This window comes from Thunnus maccoyii, chromosome 1, assembly GCF_910596095.1.
Source record: "Thunnus maccoyii chromosome 1, fThuMac1.1, whole genome shotgun sequence".
NCBI classification, from domain to species: domain Eukaryota; kingdom Metazoa; phylum Chordata; class Actinopteri; order Scombriformes; family Scombridae; genus Thunnus; species Thunnus maccoyii.
In genome coordinates, this window is record NC_056533.1 from 30,400,815 (window position 1) to 30,421,094 (window position 20,280).

Below are 20,280 nucleotides of genomic sequence, written 5' to 3' on the forward strand. Positions count from 1 at the left end.
TCATTGAGGTCTATGAATAGTTCTCGGTCTGGTCCCTCACCATAGAAGCTCCTCGGTGGCAAGGAGCCGGGTGTGGACAAGATTCACCCTGAGATGCTGATGGCTCTGGATATTGTTGGGCTGTCATGCCTCTTCAGTGTTGCATGGAGATCGGGGATGGTGCCTGTGGACTGGCAGACTGGGGGGGTGGTTCTCATTTTCAAAAAAGGTGTTTCAAGAATAAAACATGAGACGCTACTTTTGCTAAGAAAGAAAGTTAGAAAAGAAGCTATGATGAGCCCTGTTAACCCAACGCCTCCTTCATAAAAAAGCAGAATATTTACAATCGACCAGTCTGATGTGTGTAGAAGTGTGTGTGGTTATACTTTAGCAGCCTAGTGGCATCAGGTGATTTCATGAAGGCAAACACAGTGAACATCCATGCGTAAACGGCACTGCACTCTGGTGTGGCACTTCTCAGAGGCTGTGGATTTATCAACATTTCAGTCCTGCTGCCTTTAGATACTGCACAGATTTAATGAACTGAAGGAGAAGCTTTTCATACAGTATAAAGCAGCTGTGTACAGCAGATACTGTAAGAGTCACCCACATTCATTTATAGATCAGTGAAGACTGAGTTACTGACTTTCCTGCTTTAACCACATTAAATGATATTTTCTGTGCCAATTTTGGTTGGAGAGTGTTTAAATAAACTATTTATATTTTAAACATTAATCCATTGTTGCAGCACACCTGCAGCAAGTATGAAGTTTGAAACACAGGCGCCTTATACTGGAGCCTATGTTGATGCTCACAAAAACAAAAAATTTTATGAGGATGATGTATGACTGCAGCTAGGGCTGGGCAATATGACAAATATCTCATATCCTGATATGGGACATTTAATATCCCGATAAATACCATGATATAGCACATTTTCTGTAAATTCAATGAATACATATTTTATATAAAATGACCACATGGAAAGGTCTATTTCCTATTACATTATATTACATTACTTTATTATCATTATTATTATTATTATTGTTATTATATACTCAACAAATAAAAGGTACTTACTCATATTTGATTACTTTCTCCTTTTATTTAAAACCTTTCTGCAAATTTTGCAAACTTTCTGCAAACTTTCAATTAAGCAAGTAACAAAATACAAAATGTTAATGTATAAAATAAAAAAAGGTAAATGGGAAACACTTTTCAACTGTAGTTGCATACAAAATAAATATAGGCCTAAAATGGGAACATGGTCAAAAATATCAAAACCAAACATAATATTCTATACAAATAGAACTGTTTGAATTGCAGAAGCAAACAAAAATAAATACAGGCTTAATATTGGTATATAAAATACCAAATATAAACATTTCAAGTTTAAACTATAGCAGCAAAATAAGGCTCACAAGATGTAAAATACAACAAGTGAACAAAACATTCCCTCAAGTTTGAATTATAGCATTATATGAAAACAACCAAAGTGGTAGAAGAACAGATATTTGGCAGCAATGCTTCAAAATGTTTGCCTTGTGTTGCTCAATCTCAGGGGGTTAGTTCTACAGGTTGAGAGCCAGGAATACAAGCTGGTCAACTCCTTCTGGTTTAAGTAATGACCTCTTAAATATCACAGTGTTCCCACTTGTACTGAACACCCGCTCTGATGGTGCGCTTGTGGCAGGGATGCACAAGTATTGCTTTGCTAGCTTGGCCACTAGTGGGAAATGTGCCTCATGCTGCCCCCACCATTCCAGTGGGTTTGTCTCTGGAGCAGCCTCCATGGTTTGGAGACAGAGGTTGAGCTCCTTTTCATTGGACTCTCTGCTTGACTGAGGGGCCATTTGGCCTTGCTTTGCTGCTTTTTTAAAGTAGCTGCTCAAACTCTTCTTTTGCCTCTTAGCAGGAACCTCTGACTCATCTGTAGTGGCTGAAGCTAATGGAAGGGGGGCCTGCTGCCACTGCCTGCTCAGACACCAGGCTCTTCAGTTCTGCAGTAGCTCTTGCCTTCATGTAGTCCACCCTCTAATCGTTAATATACCTAGGGTCAACAAGAGCAGCCATGTCAAGCACCTCCTCGGTGGTCTGGTCATTTAAGTAGTTCAGAATGCCCTCTTTGATAGTCGTGGTGAGGTGAGTGTCGTCATGCTGAAGCTTGAGTACCTGGTTATTAAAAAGACGGAGGACCGGTTTCAAGCAGGAAACACTTGTGTACTGCTCCCCAGACAAGGCACATGATATATATCGTCATTTCACACAGCCCTAATTGCAACGTTCTACTATAGTCATACATAATCGTTCCATTTTAACAACAGATTAAATTTTTGAACTTTGAGCTTAAAATTAAGTTGTTTGTCAAAAAATATTTGGTGAACAGTGTGGTTAATCAACATTGTCAGGAAATGACTGAAAATATGAAATATCTTAACAATGGCAAAATACACTGGACGGGGGATTTAATGGTAGGATCAATCCTCTGTGATAATTTTATGTCAGTGTCACCAAAGGGTAAAGCTGTGGTTGATTACATTGTAGCCCCATTTGAATGTCTACAAAATTGCTTAGAATTGAAGGTATTGCTTGTTTCGCAGGTGGTAGAGGATAAAGCTTTATAAAAGTTGATCGGAGATCATTTACAAGCATAACCAAAATACTAAAAAAAACTGAATGGGAAGGAACTTTTTCTGGTCTCTTCTCAAGACATTATGAAAACTTTGACGATGAATTTTATGAACATATATGTCGTTTGAAGAGAGAACATGTAAAGCACTACCCTCATAGTGATAATTTTTTAAATAGAGACCTAGGTAGAGAAGAAGTCCAAAAAGCAATTGAGACCACTAAGGTTAAAAAAGCTCTTGGTATAGATGAGTTGCCTAATGAAGAGTTGAAATCTCCCAAAATGCTTGATTCATTCTATTGTTTGCTGAAAACAGTATTGTGCCCTCTATTTGGTTTAGATCAATTATAACTACTATTCCAAAATCCCCAAACAATGACCCGGAGGTGCCATTAAATTATCAGGGCATTATTCTAGTGAGCACTGTATACAAATTCTACTCTTCCATATTAAATAATAGATTAGTACAGTTTTTAGAGCAAAACAGTCTACTAGAGGATAGACTAGAGTGGTTTTCGAAAGGGAAGAGCCTGTATAGATCTACATCTACAGTGGTTAGAAACAGATTAAAATACAATAAGCCCACATTTACTTGTTTTATTGATTTTCAAAAGGTGTTTGGTTTTGTCAATCATCACCAAATAGGGGTTCAGTGAAAATTCTATCAAGCTGTTAACTCTTTATATAGGGCACCCGTTGCCTGTGTAAGGCTGGAGATATACCTGCTTTTTAACCACACATTCACGTAGGAACCAGTCTAAAAGTGAATGAATATCATAAAGAATTTACTTGCCATCTTGCCATCTGGTGTTAAATAAAGTGATGTTCTATCAGCAACATTTGTGTAATGTGTGTATGTCCTGCTTTAGATTATGTGTCGGGAATATGGGGTTATAAAAGGTTTCAGAAAAAAGTACATGTCCATAATCCAATCGATTCTTTTTGGGACTTAAGGCACATAAATATGCGTCTGTTTTGGCAGTTAATGGAGAAATGGTGTGGGACTCCTGTGAAGTAAGATGAAAGGCCAGCATGGTGAGCCTGTGTCTGGGCTGCTGGGTTTACCACCCAACAGGGTTGCTAGTGAAATATTTTATTGGGATTTGTCAGTGTGAGGTGAATGGGCATCTGAAATATTTGATTTACTAGAAGAGTGTGGACTTGAAGAAAATTATTTCCAAAAAGTAAATGTGGAGGTGGAGGAGTTTAAATACCAAGTCTGGACTAAATGCACACAATCATGAGCAGAAGAGATCTGACAAAAGCCAAAATTGAGAACTTATTGTTTATTTAAGAAAGATTACAAATGTAAAAAATATGTTAAGTATAATTTGTCTAAAAGGCATTTACACACCGGGAACGTGACGAATAAAGACACAAAAATGTGAAATACTCGCCTGCAAATATTTCGCATCAAAACTACTCATCTAGGCAGCGATACAAATTTGCGACAGAAACACAAATTTGCAAAAGAATTTGGAACAGCTCCTCCTTCAGAAAAAATGATGGATTCAACATCATCCTGTGATGATGATCTCCAACTTGCATTCAGCGTCTCTGTCCACAGAACTACCCGTTTGTCAGCAGCATCTCCTGTGGAGCAGAGGGAACAGTGGCCAAACTGCCTTCACCAAGCTGACTGACAATAGAAACTTTACTGAACCAAAATAGTTTTCATGTGGGCTCCACGGGAAGAAATCGACAGTGTGTGTATTTATTGACTCATTGATTTTATTTCCCAACCCAACATAGCAAGTGAGGGGAATCTGCCTGTAGTGAAACAGGCAAGCTCACAGACAGACTGGGAGCCTTGATCAATCAATGTAGATACTGTTAATAAGTTCAAAACACATAATGTTACACAGTGGGATAATTTTGCAATATAAACAGCTGTCTATGCAGATTATGCTTCATTCATTCAACGCGACAGAAATAGACTTGGAGCATTAAAAAACGCAGGGGGTCTCCATGTTCTTTGTCATACAATACAGGGTGATGAGAAACACAAACAATCTACAGGTCCACCATTGTCATTAGGAGTTGTGACATGATGTCCTTCCGCATAATGTGATTGGTTGATGCCTTTATTCACTGTGTGAAAGTCGTGTTTTTGCTGTATAATATTCACATTCCTTGTGAAAGTACTCATGACAAAAGCAGCCGTTCGAAAAATATATTTACGTGCCAATTAATTCCATGAAAAAAATGCCCCCTGTGTGTAAAGGCCTTAAAAATCAGATCACTCTGTGCACAGTTAAGATGCGGTATTTTAACACTACATATTGAAACTGGAAGATAGAGGTGTGATGGAAGATGAAAGAATTTGTGAATATTGTGAGCTGAATGAGGTGGAGAACGAAATTCTTGTCATTCTATATTGTCCTTTATATCATGATTTACTACAAATATTGTTTAAAAAGGTTCATGTCCCTGATTTAGATTTGATAGGTTTGAGAATTAATAATATTTTTGCATTTTCTGAATAGCTTTCTAAAGTATGGGATAGGAGTACGAAAGTAACATATAATAAATTCCTTAGTATTCTATATGGATTTCAGACTATTGGTTTATGAATTGGATCGAACATACAGTGTTCGGCACTAATGGATGTAGATGTAGATTTTATCTTCTTTGGATTTGTGTAGTGTGTCTTGTGCTTAGGGGGCTGTGTTTGTGTGTTTGTTGTTTTTCCATTGTGGGATATCTCCTGGAGTGTTATTTGTAGGAGGTTTATGTTTATGTTTGGATGATACTTATGTATTGTGCTGTTAGATGATCATGGGTTAACATGCTGGAATGTTTGATTTGTTGTTAGTTTATGTGTCTTAATAATTCCATGAGGGATAAATAAAACTATTCATTCTATTCATTCATGCAGCTCACTTTAGTTTAATGAGCTGGTTTGCTAAAGCTGTTAAAAAGTGCTAGACAGTTGTCATTTCAGCTGACAAAGTCAACAGTCGCTGGCTAGAAATGAGAAGTCTGACTGTCTATCTCTGGCTGAAATCATCAGACCCATTGTTTCAAAAATCACTGAGAATTCTGAGTATTAAATCTGCCGCTGTTGTCATTTTAAAGTAACTGCATTTGTGCCGTGCAAGAACAGAAAGCTTGACAGATGTAGAAACAGTAAATAAGGGGGCAGGGCTTAGTGAACTGTCAATTAGATGATTTTAAAGAATAAACCAAAATTTAAAAAAAGAAACAAGCCAAATTAGCCAAATATGAACCAACAAGACCTATGATGCAAAAGCGCCAATGATTTCACATTTGTGTGACAGATTGTATAAATTAGATTTGATCTTCCCACTCATCCTCTCTATCCCTTTTTACCAAGAAAGACCTTCTCTTTCAAAGAGCTCCATCTATTGCTCTGTGACAGCCTTTTTTAAATCTTGGAGTTTTATAACACTTCTAACATTGTTAAGCACTGCTCAGAAAGGCCACCATGGTGCAGAGAACAAGTGATTATATTACGGCGTAGCTCATCAAACACTACATGGTCAAAAAGCAGAGCACTTGATATCTCAGACAAGTGAGTTTAATGGCTGCCAGTGCTTGACCTTCTCCACAGGGCCTCCATGTTAGTCACTCTCCAGCAATTTCAAATTGAAACAGAGCCACAGCACCTACCAAATATGTGCAGAGCAACGGAGGCAAGAGGGGAGAAAGCAAGTAATAGAAAGGAAACAACGTGGCATGAGATATCATCCTCTCCCTTAGGGTCCATTTCTTTAGTCTATCGCTAGTATAGTTGACTGACTCGGATCTGGGAGTCCCAACAGGGTGATGGTGTGACAGTGTCTCTGAGCATTTCACAGTGCAGTGTGTTTTTAGGTACAAGGAGCAACTGCAGACCACCCCACTCAGGGATTGTCTGAGGGCTCCATCAACCGTAGCGAGCCCCTGCACTGAGGCTTTTCACTATCAGGAGAATGGGTGTTGCTAGAAATTGGGCTTTGATGTTCACAGTGACAGCGCATCAGAGCAAAGCAGCAGGTGAAAATAATCTATCTTCCACTATGTGATTTATGGATGTAATTCCTCTGATTCGACACCAGTTACAGTAGCATCCTTGAAGCAATCTGTGAAGGATAATAGACTTTAGAGGAGGACCAGACAAATGAAAATGTTCAAGTGTGCACGTCATGGGCTTTTTTTTTTTTTTTTACAGTTAAGCATGAACCTTTAGCACAGCATTGCAAAGCAAATGATCCATAATGTTTGAGCCCTAATGAGATTGGAAAAAATCTAAACCAAATGCTGTTTAACCATACAGATTATCAATCAAGTCATCTCATCATAGGTTCAGATCCATTAAAACTGAACTACCATTCCCTTGTCATCATCACAGTAGTCCCCCCACCCTGAACGACCTACGATTACCCTCATCCTCCTTATGGCCACCCTGACGTTCATAAGTGAATCTATTGACAATTACAATTATGGAGAGTGATTGAGCTCATCCCTGAAGTTCCAGCGCCTGCTCCTGAAACATGCAGCAGGTTCTGTAAATGGAACAATTAAGATAATTGACTGTACAAGCCCCATTAACAAAGCCTGCTTGCAGCTCGGAGCAGCGATTAGATTAATTCTCATAATGGAGAAGCCCTTGTTCCTCCATTGTTCTCCATTTGCCATTTTCATTGCCTCCTCATTCCAGGTGCCAGTCATGTCCTGTGAGTAGGGTTCCATGTTGGACTAGGATCACAATGATTTATTAGACATTGAAAGCGAAGGACGGTAGAGTCAATGCAAAGGTGACCGGGAGAGACACACAGAAGATACTTATTGTCACATTTGAGAGTCTTGACTAAACAAATGAATTTTTCATTACTAGACAAGCAACTGCATGATTCCGGGTTGGCTTTTTTACCCCCACAGTTTAAATAGTACCATTAAAGATTTGGCGAAGATTTTAAAGTCCAAACAAGTTATCAAAATAAGTATTTCTACACGTAATCACATGTTCCAAGGTCAGCAACCATGCCAAACAGGCATAATAAGACTTACTGGACACAAAAAAATCTCTTCCGACAAATGCCTGTTTACTCACTTCTTCTCACTTCTGAGAAGGGAAACAAGCACTTTTCACACACCCTGCTGACATGGAGGTGGTGGGAATGTCAAGTTCCTGTTTGGCAAGGACACAGACATTCGTAAATAGGTTTCTGTTCCTCCTGTTGCCATATTGAGAAATACATTTCAGTTGAGTTGGGAACATGCATCCATTATCTAAAGTTCTATTAAGTTTAATGCAGTTATCCTGCCTAAAAAGAATAAAAATATTTATGTGCATTTCTGCATTAGCTGCTGACTTCAAGGCCTCAGTAGTTCAATGACCTGATGTAATAAGAGCCCTATGATATAATAATGATTATAATAAGATAATTAACTACCTATGAGGTTGGTTTACCAGCTATGGAAAAAAAATATTTCCAAGGTGTCACTTAACTATTTGCTACACTTCTGTTGACTCAAACAACACCAATTCTCCTAACCTTACATTAAAATTAAAACTAATGCTGTGTCTAGGCAGATTTTATGACTGGTGACTGTTTTTTAGCTGAACTAATTCATACAAATTCATAAAAGGATTCAGTATCAGTTAAAAGAGTGAATCAACAGTAATGTAATAATATAAAATGGCAAGACTGTATTGATAAGGTCCAACACATTTAAAGCGCTGTCCTTCACAAGCATAAGATAAATAATGTATCAATGAACCGATGTGGTGAATGTGGTAAGTCTGACTCATTTCATGTCTTTTATGTCCATCCTATTATTATTAACTAAGTAATATGAACTGTATGTGTGTGTTTCACTGGGAGGGGAACTAATTCTATCATGCTAGTTCCAAGATCTTTCTTTTTGTTCAGAGTGAGACCGAGGGAAAGTGTTAAGTTACAAACACTACACACACTCTCTCTCTATGGGTCTATGTGTGTTAGGCCACCCAGAATATCTGCATGGTAGTCAGTCAGTTCAGTCCTACACCTCTCTATACCCCTGCTTCTCAGGGTCTGGCATGAGTCCCTCTTATGTGGATGGAGCATGGAGGTTAGGACCAAAGTTTCTGCTATTAAATTTTCCTTTTCTTCAGATGTTATTCTACAGAACACCAGGCTCTCTTTTCTGTGGTCAGTGCCTGTCCAATTCATTCAAGAATGATATGCAGCCCTCAGCTGCTTACTCCTAGCCGCACTCCAACAGCTCAGGGCCAAGCTGAACAGGTTGCACTGCCAAAGGCAAGAATGCTAGCAAAGTGGCTGCACTTATTGGACACCGGTTCAGTGAAAATAATGATAAAAAAGCCATATAAGACACAATACCACAGTAGCAAATTATAAAACATATTACTTGGCAGAGAGACAAGTACAGATTTTTTTTTTCTTTCTAAGGAAACAAGAGTACACAGCTGCTTCAGGTTTGTCCTATTTCTGCCCATCTGCAGTAAGAGCCCCTTCATGATGTCTGTAACAGAAGACAAACCAAATACCTTCTGAGTCAACACAACCCTGATCCCTCCTGCAGTTGGAAAACAAATAAACATGGGCTCACGCTAGGCAGCCCTGGCGAATCCACTCAGGAATTTCAAATACTCCTGAATTTATTTTCCATGAGGTCTTTGGAGCAATCTTTGCAATCAAAGAGGTCAATTTTGCTTGGAAAGAGAAAAATATTAGGTAAATATTTTCAGGGAAGCTGGTCATATTTGAAATGGGATGGCTTTCCTCTTCACCCCCTGCCCTCCGTTTTCCAAACACATGCGGTATACACATGCACACCTCCGTTCTGAACACACACACACAAAAACACACACAAAGTTGTGCTGGAGACATAGATACACAAATGTCTTTTCTTCAGTCTGTTTTTTTTTTTTTAACTGATCAGTGCTGCTCCCCTGCCGCCAGACCGACTAACATGCTTGTTTATTTTTCCCATGCCCACTTTAAATTCCAACATTTCACCCTTGCTGAAAAGCCCTGTGTGTGCTTGGCCAGCAGGACAAAAAAGGTAGGAAAATATCAATAAGTCGCCATTTACATCAGAACAAAAACAAACAAGCACAGGAGAAAGGAGCTGCTAAGGAGGTCCAAGGCTTTTTTTTGCACCAGAAATCCTTCTCATGTGGCTTCAGGCAGCCTGCCAGCCAAATCTAATATGGATTTATATACAAAGAAAGTGCTTAGTTTAACATAATGAATATTTAATCATGCATGGACCCTGTAAAGCAATTTTGCAGAAATAATTGAAAGCAGACTTTGTCTCGAGGCTTGAAAAAAAAAAAAAAAAAAGCAACAGCTAAACTGTTGACCCAAAGGAGCCCAAAAATCTCACGCTGGATTAAATGTTTACACTGCTGGCATACACTCTGATAAATGAGGTTAGGAATCTAGGGTGGAATCAACGGGTGTTAAATCTGCTGATTCTGTCAGGGTGAGAGAACACACAGATGCCTAGCTGTACACATAACACCTGCACCTTGTTGGGCAGCTTCATCCCACATCCTCGGCTGTATTTTTAACACTTTGACTATTTTACACTGGAACGGTTTGCATATCCACTCATTCAGTGCACCACGGTTTAGAATGGGGGAAAAGACTGTGAATGCAAAACCACCTGCATGAAATTCAAATGAACTGATTTATGTAAGGTTCATTAAACATGACGAAACACATTCTGATTTTTGTGCTTTTTATATATATTGCTACAACTAGTTTTTACTTTCTATCCAGCTATTGAAAACATCTAGCTGATACTTCTGATGTGAGCAACAAGACGTTGACAAGAGAATTTACTGTGACCAAAGAAAAAGAGCTTCAGATGATGTACTACTTTTTTTTTCCAACACTGCCTTAACGGCCTTATTTCAATACAGTACACAATCAGTCGTAGCCTGCCGCTCAACCCTTGGTCCACCAAACAAGAGAAATTAACAATTTTCTGTGGGAAGGAGCAGAGCCAAAGTACAGATGCACACAAGATAAATTATATGAGCAATACTACATCATATGAAATACTTTCCACAAGCCTGACTTGAGCTATTCACTACTTTGTAAATTATTAGCTCTCATAATAGCATTACCAAAGAGACTGTGACGATAACGCTGCACGGCCTCAGGTCACAGAAAAATACAAGAAATAGCTAAACTTGTATAAAAAAAAAAAAAGAAGGGGGAGGGGGGGCAACATAAGCGGATTTGAGGGAAAGTGTTCACTTATGCAAAATAAAACAGGTTATCAGGTCTATTTGGTGATTCCCTGGCACCCTTAATAAATCAGCTTAGGGTGCGGCCTAATGGCTTCATTCGCCCCACAAATCTCTGCACTGCAATAACATGCGCCAGCGAGCACAGATTAATTTAATAACTCTTTAATATTCTCCATGAAAAAGAACAGGAGACCAGCGAGTCCAGAGCATATGGGGTGGGTGGTGAAGGGGGCTATCTGTGGAATAGGATATTGCTGCAGCAACAGATTGAATATTACGTAATGATGTAATTTATATTCCATTCGAAGTGCTAGCTTCCCAGACTGGGGACTCAAACAGAGCTGGGGATTTGTCTGTGATAGAGAGTAATGGGGAGAGAAAAAGTTGAGGGTACAGACAGAATGAATAAGGACAAAGGTGAGTGAAGAGTTACTGGGCAAAGATTGTCTGTCTCACTAGATCTGAACGTGTCTGACTTGAGATGTGTCTTGGGCATACACACGTTGTATGACCAGCAACCTAGCTTTATAAAATTACACCTCAATATAAAAGACACACATACAAATTTCACTAGTAGTGCAAATGGTTCACTACTTTATATACTGAATTTCTGGTAATCCTTTCTGGAAAACATCATTTTAGTTATCTCTAGAAGTTATCCTTATTGGCTCCCATGTATCTCCAAATTCGGTGATTTAAAAAATGTCACATCAACTAAACAACTAAGTGTTCCTATACAGTAGTGGTTCCCCACATTTTTTGCTTGTGACCCCTTTATATGAAGCAACATCTGCTTGCAAACCCCTTGTTATAGGATGTCTATAAGCTGTGAGCAGTTAAAGCAGAGAGAGATTTCCCCTCTCAAATTGTTTCATTTTAATTATGTTTTATGGGTCTAAAAGGGCAAAATGCATCATCACAAAGCTGAAAATATGGCTGTTTTCTCTGCTCATGACAAGCTGGTCTTAATACATCATTTTTTTACAGTAAAGCAACAATTACACTGATATGTTTCCAGGGAAAGATAATAGACCACTGTAGCCAGCCCGAGAGAAAAATTATGTCTGTTTCCTATTTTGTGCTAAGGATGACAAATATCTTGTAATCAGGAAAACAAGGCATATCAAAATGACACATCTGCATTGGAAACAAGTGTTGAACAAATCAGATGGCAAAGTGGTGCAAGGGGTGGAGGAGAAGCTTGGAGAGAATAAACAGAGCTTGCAGACGTTGTAATGAGAATTTGCTCCATTTGGCAGTAGCCTGCAGCAAAGGTCTCCCATCTGTTTCCTATTGGAAAGGGAGTCATCAGTTTGGTGGGGTAAGGATGAAAAGAGAAATGAAAGAATCAATGGATCACAGTGACATCTTATGGCAGCAGGTGATATCACAGGGGAGAGTGTGGATGGATGGATGCATGGAGAGCTTTTAACGCATGTTTAAAAGAATCAACCAATCGGTGATAAAGGAAAACATTAAATCATGAATCCAACTAATTTGCATTATTGTTTGTTTGGTTTTTTTGGTGTTGTGTTAATTTGAAATGCCAATTAAAATATCCTGCAGTTCAATTTAAGGATTTTCTCCCTCACTTTACTTAAAGTTGATAAAAGAAAAGAAAACAAGCGTATGGTAACAGAGATCTTGGCACTGAAGTACAATCTGTTTGAGAATGAGATATCCAACCGTCCTTGTTTCTCTGGAAAACATACCAGCATGAGATTAAAGGTGCTGACAACATATTTCAACAGGGGAACTTTGCCCTTCTCACAACCTCTTCCTGCCCTATCTTATTTACTCATATCTCTCATGGTCACTCCTTGTCTTCAGGCAGAATGTGAGAGACAGCGCTCTCATAGAAAAGCTGCCTCAGCTGTCTTTAACATCTCCCGACACAACCTTCAGGCTGACCTCAACCTAAAAACTCATTTAAAATTAAAAAGGGAACACAAAAACAAACAAAAAACAAAGACAAACAATTCTGAATGACAAAGGTAAAACATTGTGAAATGTTTATAATTTTGAAAGATCCATACTTGGATGAAAAACTTGGATGTAAATTAATTTGAAAAAAAAAACACAGGTCTCATTAAAATGAGAAAATTAAAATTCCCCCTGGTTTTAGTTGACACACAACTCCATTGGAGTACTCGACGATATCTTATTTTGGCTTTAGTTTGTAATATTTCAATGAGTCCTCCATTTTATGACAAAGAATAGTCTCAGCTTTGCCCTTGTGTTCGCCTTCTCAAAAGAACATGGGAGTTGGCTGACAGTGACAAAAGATTTGTTTGCGTATCAAGTGACGGTCGTTTGTGCAGGAAGATTAAACACTAAGGTCAATGTTGAACCTGTAAAAGCACTCGACAAAGAATGGCGTTACAGTTGTTATTAATGTGTGTGTTTAAACTAGGTACATACACACTCATGTTGTGTGTGTGTGTGTATGTGAGAGTGTGTGTATTAAGGGGGTGTGAGAGGCTTTTAGCAAGATCAACAGGCAAAGCGGGTAAACAAGCTCAACAGTGGCTATCACCTGTGGAGGATGTTATAGCTTTACCTAGCACACAAGCTCTGCCTTTAACTTTCAAACTGTGAAAGCAAGATATTAGGGGATTTTCACAGGCCACATAAAGCCTTATCTCAGTCACAACCACACACACACACACACACACACAGATATTCTCGGCCACAAGCTTGAGTGTACACATTTTTACGTACAAATTGAATCTGCTATAAAACCTGTATGTTGGTCAGGTATAACACTAAAAAACCTCTGCCTACGTAGAAAAATAAAGGCATTTTTTAATGTCCCAATGGAAACCGGCTGCACTCAGTTTTTGTGTGCAACAGTGACAAATACAGAAACAGTATACACATTTGTAGACATATATTCTTGTGTACTGATGCTTCCAATTTAACAGTTTTACAACAGATCCCGTCTCAAGCCTACTGGACACTAAGCTGGATTTGATGCTCCTGTAGCTCCTGTAACCTACGTCAGTAAATACTTGACAAAAAAAAAAAAAAAAAAAAAATCAACTAGATCTCCCCTGAACCCTATGTTGACACATCCAGGCTCATGTTTTTTTTTTTCAACAAAACACCGTAGAAACACCTACTTAATAACTATTACTGATTGTTACTTGTCATTTTGCAACCCTGTCACCTAACAAATACATTTACATTATTCTACCAATTTGCAAAAGCAAATACATTTTGAAAGAAAAGCCCAGATTACATTTTTTATCAACAGACAACATTCATTTTCTTTTCCTACAATATTTACTTATGGCAACTAAAGCATGATTTAAGTTTTTGTCATGCGCATGTGCATTTTGCTGTCATTCCTCAAAACTTTTCCTTTCTTTCTGCAATGAATTCGTTTAACCCCATCTCTGCTGAGTGCAACAGTATTTGCATTTGCTTCACATTTGTGTTACAATCACAAATGTGATAAAACTGCGTTGACGTTAACTCAATGCGATAAAGTCTAAGGCAATATAGGTATGGACACTGAGGTGCAACCTGAAAATTAAATAGGAAACAAGGGAGCCCTGTACAACGTCAAACCACCATTGTTTACTCTAAACCCACATACACTCACACACACAAATGGCTGAATAAACACTGTTTGTTGACTCAGGAGGAGAAACAAGAGGTAGGTGGAAAGAAGGGGGCCTGATGTGGAAGAGGGCTGTCATATATTCTCTAAGACAATGGTAGCACAGAGTGTAATTTAGAAAAACTAGGGGGGTTAAATCAATACATTTAGCTGCAAACCAAATTATAACTCTGGTTCAAAAATGGTCTTTGTTAATAATACATACACACACACACACATAACAGCAACTGATACCATTGTCTAAATACAGTGGCCACTGTATAAAGCCAAAGATAAAAGAAAAATGTCCTGGTCTGAATAACCCTTATCAGTACAAAACAATAGAGTACCTATCAGCCACAGCTACCTACTTGAACCTCACCTTCATGTTCATGTGAGATGAAGCTAAAGCACAATACAGAATGATTGACAAGTCAGGTTTCAAAGGAAAAAAATTTTCACTCCCTAAGTGAGCATTCAGATCAAAAACTCTGCATTAGACGACACAACAGGCTCCATTGTCGTGTTGGCACATAGCTACAGGTACTAGTGGATCCAGAAAGTTCAGTTCTGCTATGACATCTGTGAGTTTGCAGTTTTCCTGGAAACAAAAATACTCAACAGTGGTTTGTAATATTATGAGGAAGAATTTTACCACGGAAAACTGATCACATTGACAATCATTTTGCAATCATCTCTGTTGCAATGATTGCAAGGTAAACAGCCAAAAACGTTAATCTCCCAGGAATGTGCTTTTGTATGAATTTTGATTGGCCATTGCAGTAACACTGTGTTGCAGCAGAAGGTGAGCCAGGTTCAAGTTTGAACTTTTGAATCATACTTCCAACGTGCTTACCAAGCATGACCACCAAAGCATGTCAATTCAAACCCGCAGCTCCATCAGGAAAACAAAGAATGTATGTTCCTTGTCTGGGAGCTGCTTAATATTCAGTGTATAAACTACTGACAGAAAATACATTCATAGCTCTAACATATAAAGAAAAGTCACATATTACAGGAAAATTAAGTTGTTTAGAGAGATCCCATAGTAGTCAAGAGTTTCCTGATTCATGACCCAAACCCAAACAATGATCTGCCACTGAGCAGGGCCAGCAGTTTAATGTACATGAACGTTTAGCCACCTGGTTCAAGGACAGTCTCTAAAAATGTAGTAAAAATGTCTAAGCAATAATATGCCACTATTGTTGAGTCTTAAAAAAAAAAGTACATATTCTTTACACATTTTGTAAATAAATTACAATATGAACAGATATTTTGTTGACCACTGTTGACTGATTCATTTTTGTATTTTTTTTCTACATTTTTCCCATCTTTTTGGTTTATGGCTTTGGTTTCTTTTATCTTCAAAGTATGTCATAACTGTGGTGAGTTTCCTGATGATAGAGCGATAAATATTTTTGAGTCCCATGATACTTTTTTGAGGTGGAGAGCTAATTTCTCTTTTCAAATGCAGTCTTGGAAGGCCTCCACCCATCACTTAAAAATCTGTTGTTGTTTTTTTAACATGAGTAGGATTTAGACTTACTACATTCCTACAACTAAAAACAACTAGTTGAACAAGTCATAACTAGGCTTTACATTATACCATGGAAACGTAAAATTGGTGTATCCGATTAGCTGTGTCCCATTAAACCGGTGTAACAAAAGTAAACTACTGTTTCTTATTCAGAAAATAAAATCTATGTTACAAATAGCCCAGTTTTCCAGAATAACATTTTGTTCTCACCTTGACTGCTGACTTCAGTAGGCTAACATCTTCAGATAGCGAGTGGGGGCAGCAGCTTCAGGTCGTTTCTAAGGGCCACTGGTTTCAAAACATACTCGGTCTGAAAATGACAAGATTATCGCTTATGAATTTATGAAATATTATATTCCCCCTGCCATAGCTGCATAGCTGTGTGACCTCAGCAGTCTGTGATTCACAAAGTGACTCATGTACAAACTGCTGAGGTCAAAATAACCTCAGCCTGCAGAGTTCAGGTCCTACTAACTAGCCAGTTATGACCCAATATATGTAAGACACAGCAAGCAACTAGTCAGACAGCACATGAATGAGCTGACGTTAACCAAAAACCTACCAAAGTACACCAGTTTTAACTTTAATGCTTAGCTAACGTTACATTGAAGTAGCCAACCGTTACTTTAGCAAACTCACTTTTTCTCTGACAGATGGACATTTGTCCTTTTCGTTTTTTGTTTTTGTCCCGCACTTTTTACTTTTCTTTCTCTATTCCAAACTTTTTTTTCCCTTTCAGTTACCTAACATGACATAGTTTTGGTCAGTCGAAAATACATCCAATATCCAGCAGTTAACAGAAATTAGCCGTTATCTTACCTGTAATCAAAGTAGTGCAGGTGCGGACCGTGTGGACTAAACCATTTGCGTCATAACAGTGGGGGAGCGGGAACCCTGGTTACCATAGTTACAGAACCTCCTCAGTAAATGTATAATTTGTAAATTAAAGAAACGTTTACATACTATACAAAGTGATTTTTCTCCCTTTTTAGGGCTTTGTCAGGGAAAAATTATAGGTGCAAAGTCATTTATGCTTCTGACTGGCTTCTCCACAGCCATAGTGGCCAAGGCCCGTGGCCATCCGCCATACACCCTGCCAAACCGATGGCGTGGACAAAAGATTAATACCGACCAAAGTTGAAATGTGCAAGTTTATTCTTGACTTTGGAAAGTAACAAAAAACAAAACAAAACTTAAAGTCCCCCTCCACTCAAAAATTTGTTTTTCTTCTTGTCCCTACAGTCGAGTCTTTGAGCTTCACTGTGCAGAATGGTGTACGTGTTTGACACTAGAAGCTGTTTTCACATTCATCTTCTGAAAGTGGAAAGTTTCTCTGTGATCACTGAAAATCTAATTTTAAGGATGTGCCTACAAGCATGATTTGTGACTTCACAAATAGTTTGGAAGCCAATTCTGGTCCAATATTCAACTTACATAACTGTAATTTTGGAAACTTGAAGCCTCCAGTGCACATACACTGAAAATGGACTTTTCAGTGAAGTAGGAGACATCTTGCATCCAGCAGTTAAACTTCTGAAATGAAATATATTTACATATTTATAGGTTTTTAAATTTTGAATGAGGAGTTGATGTAATTTTAAGGATTTTAACAAGATAATTGAACTTTGTTTGTGGAAAAAAGCCATATCACACACAAATTATTATTCAAAGTAGAGCATTTTATATGCATCTTAAAACATGTCTGGGGGGGCTCTTTAAAAAAGTCCACTTACTGAATTACACCAGAGCTTTCTAGACAACTAGACCTGGTGAAGAAGACTGCAAAAAGAGCTGTTTTTTTGTCAAAGTTAAAATATTTTATATATATAAACTGATGATGACCATCCATGAGACGTCAGCGTTTCTGTGTGGAGAAACATTGAGGATATAAAAATAAAACTTTGAAACTGGAATTTACAGTGGGGAAAAATTGCAGTTATGTCCACTGGTGTGACAGAAAGTCTAGTTGAATTAAGCCTCCCATACCATAACCATTACTGAACAGTATGTTTGCTTTTCCCCGTTTTCTTTACTTGTACATCAACCATCCATATCTCTGTGTGAGTAAAAGCCTCAAACCTCAAATACAGTGTTTTGTAATCTCTCACTTTCACACTCAGCGGTACACAAAAAGGTGACCGATCTAATATAATGTTCCAAAGCAAACACAGGGCCCACAACAGATAAAAGGAACCATGTTTAAGCAGCCATTAGTGAGTGTTTGTGTTAAAGAAGCCATTTAGTAAAGCAGTGCTGTCATGTGGTATTTGCCCCTACACTGCCTAAAGGCTGGCTAGTTAAACAGGCAAGAAAGGAAGGGTCAATATTTTCACAGACAGGGTTGGAGACAAGGGTTAAGATCCGCTGATAGCCATTTCCCACATTCTTACCACTTTTAGCTGGTGCTCAAACTGGTAGGGCCAAATCACAGGATGGATATCCTGTGGACGCCACAAATTAGCACAGGAAAGGCAGTGCATTAGCCTCGTCACCATTTTTTTTTTTTTTTTTTTTTTATAAATTGCAGCACATTAACATATTGTGAGCCAAGGACTAACAGAGCAATTTATTAAACACTTGTCTATAGCTTTATTTGTCTAAATTTAACATATTGTCAACCATCGATTGAAGATATTAGTATATAGTATTTAATTTTTAGGTATTATTTAGTTTTACTTAGTTATGTAAACTTATTTTTGATTAAAAAGTGGGCCATATTGAAGGCACTTCAATATCATGATATAAAGTAAAATACAAAGAATAGATGCATTTATTTTTAGCCATGTTGGCAGCAAGGCGACACAGAGGGCACTGTCAGTTTGTCAGTCCACCACTTTAGTCCAGATGGAAACAGCTCAACAACTATTTGATGGATTGCTGTAAAATTTGGTACAGACACTCTTGGTTCCCAGAGGATGAATTCCAATGACTTTGGAGATCCCCTGATTTTTCCTTTAGCACAATCAGCAGATTGACATTTGGGGCTTTTAGTGAATTAGTGAATGTCTTGACAACTATTGGATGGATTCCCATCGTGTTCATGTTTCCCACAACTTTGATTATCCTTTTCATCCAACGTTATCATAGGTCATTTAAATTTGTCCAGTTGTTTGATTTGTGACTTAATACCTCCAAAGCTAATCGCATTCCCATCAGCCTTTTGTTTAGTGCTTATTAGCAAATGTTAGCATGGCAACGCTAAACATGTTTGCTAAACATCACCAAGTTAGCATAGTCATTGTGAACATGTTTGCATGCAGATATAAGCACCACTGTACAGTTTTACAGACCCACTAGCATGGCTGTAGAATCTTTGTCTTATTTGATTATATGTTTGTTTTGAACACATTTGGTTATTTAACCTAGATGAAAATATACAACATCAATAATATGTCACCAAACAGAAAATCATAGTCTTGTTACAACACCTTGCGAAATTTTCCTCATATAGAAAGTGGCCCTTGGTTAGCGTGAAGACCTATCAAAGTCTTATGACAGGTGTGTATGGGCAAAAAATCAACTAAAACTTATTCAACAAGAAAACACCAGGTGTTAATAATGTGAAATCTGAGATTTTAGGCCATAACCCTCGAAACAAAAAAGTTGTCCAAGTGAGTGGGCAGCATGTATGACTTCATGTTCGGAAGTCTCTAAATAGAGAAAAATTAACAACTCATATTTGATCAATCAGTTCCAGTAACCAAATTGCCTTCCATAGAAAGTTTGTCAAGTGCACATTGCCCATTACCACGGATAATATTCAGCTTCATTTGCTGTGAAGTGAAAATGCTGCAATTTCCGTCTTAAAGAGACATTAATGACAGCTCATCATCCAGGCAGAGAAGTAGTTCAGTAAATCAGTGACCTCAACATCTTGGCTGTCAGGTATTCACTGTGAAATGATACCAATGATGCAGCACGATATTCTGGGAAGTACAAGCTGTCTACAGTCCGTGGCAGTGACTAAATAGAGTGCAATTCACTTTCTTGAACGAGTCACTTTCCTTGTAATTGGTTGCAATATTAGGTCATTTCAGGTATGGAAAGTAACTTGTAGAGAGTAAAGTGAGTTATAGGGTTAGCAGTGTTTCTTTAATTAATAATAATAATAAATATCAAAGCAGATTGAGCTTCAGGAAGTTGTAAACCCAAGTCTTAGATATTTCAAGCAGATCAGAGGCACTTCAATGATGAACGGCCAGAAATATGTGCTTTCTGAAGGCATTTAGTTCCACCTGCTGTTCACATAGCAAACTACAGGTTTTCTCTCCCATCTGCTGAATGTGTGCATGGCAATCACTGTTGTTTGATCAGAC

General features: G+C 38.2%; 1 long non-coding RNA gene across 2 annotated transcripts; it reads right to left on the bottom strand.

The window, feature by feature from the left end:
* Positions 1-1,080: 1,080 nt before the first annotated feature.
* Positions 1,081-16,978, bottom strand: LOC121899447. Of its 2 annotated transcripts, none has more exons than XR_006096704.1 (3): positions 16,784-16,978; positions 16,175-16,274; positions 1,081-2,151 (listed from the first exon to the last, which is right to left on the bottom strand). It is a non-coding gene; the product is annotated as an uncharacterized LOC121899447 (long non-coding RNA). The 2 variants fall into 2 exon arrangements; XR_006096702.1 differs by lacking the exon at positions 16,784-16,978 and adding an exon at positions 16,604-16,776.
* Positions 16,979-20,280: the final 3,302 nt, after the last annotated feature.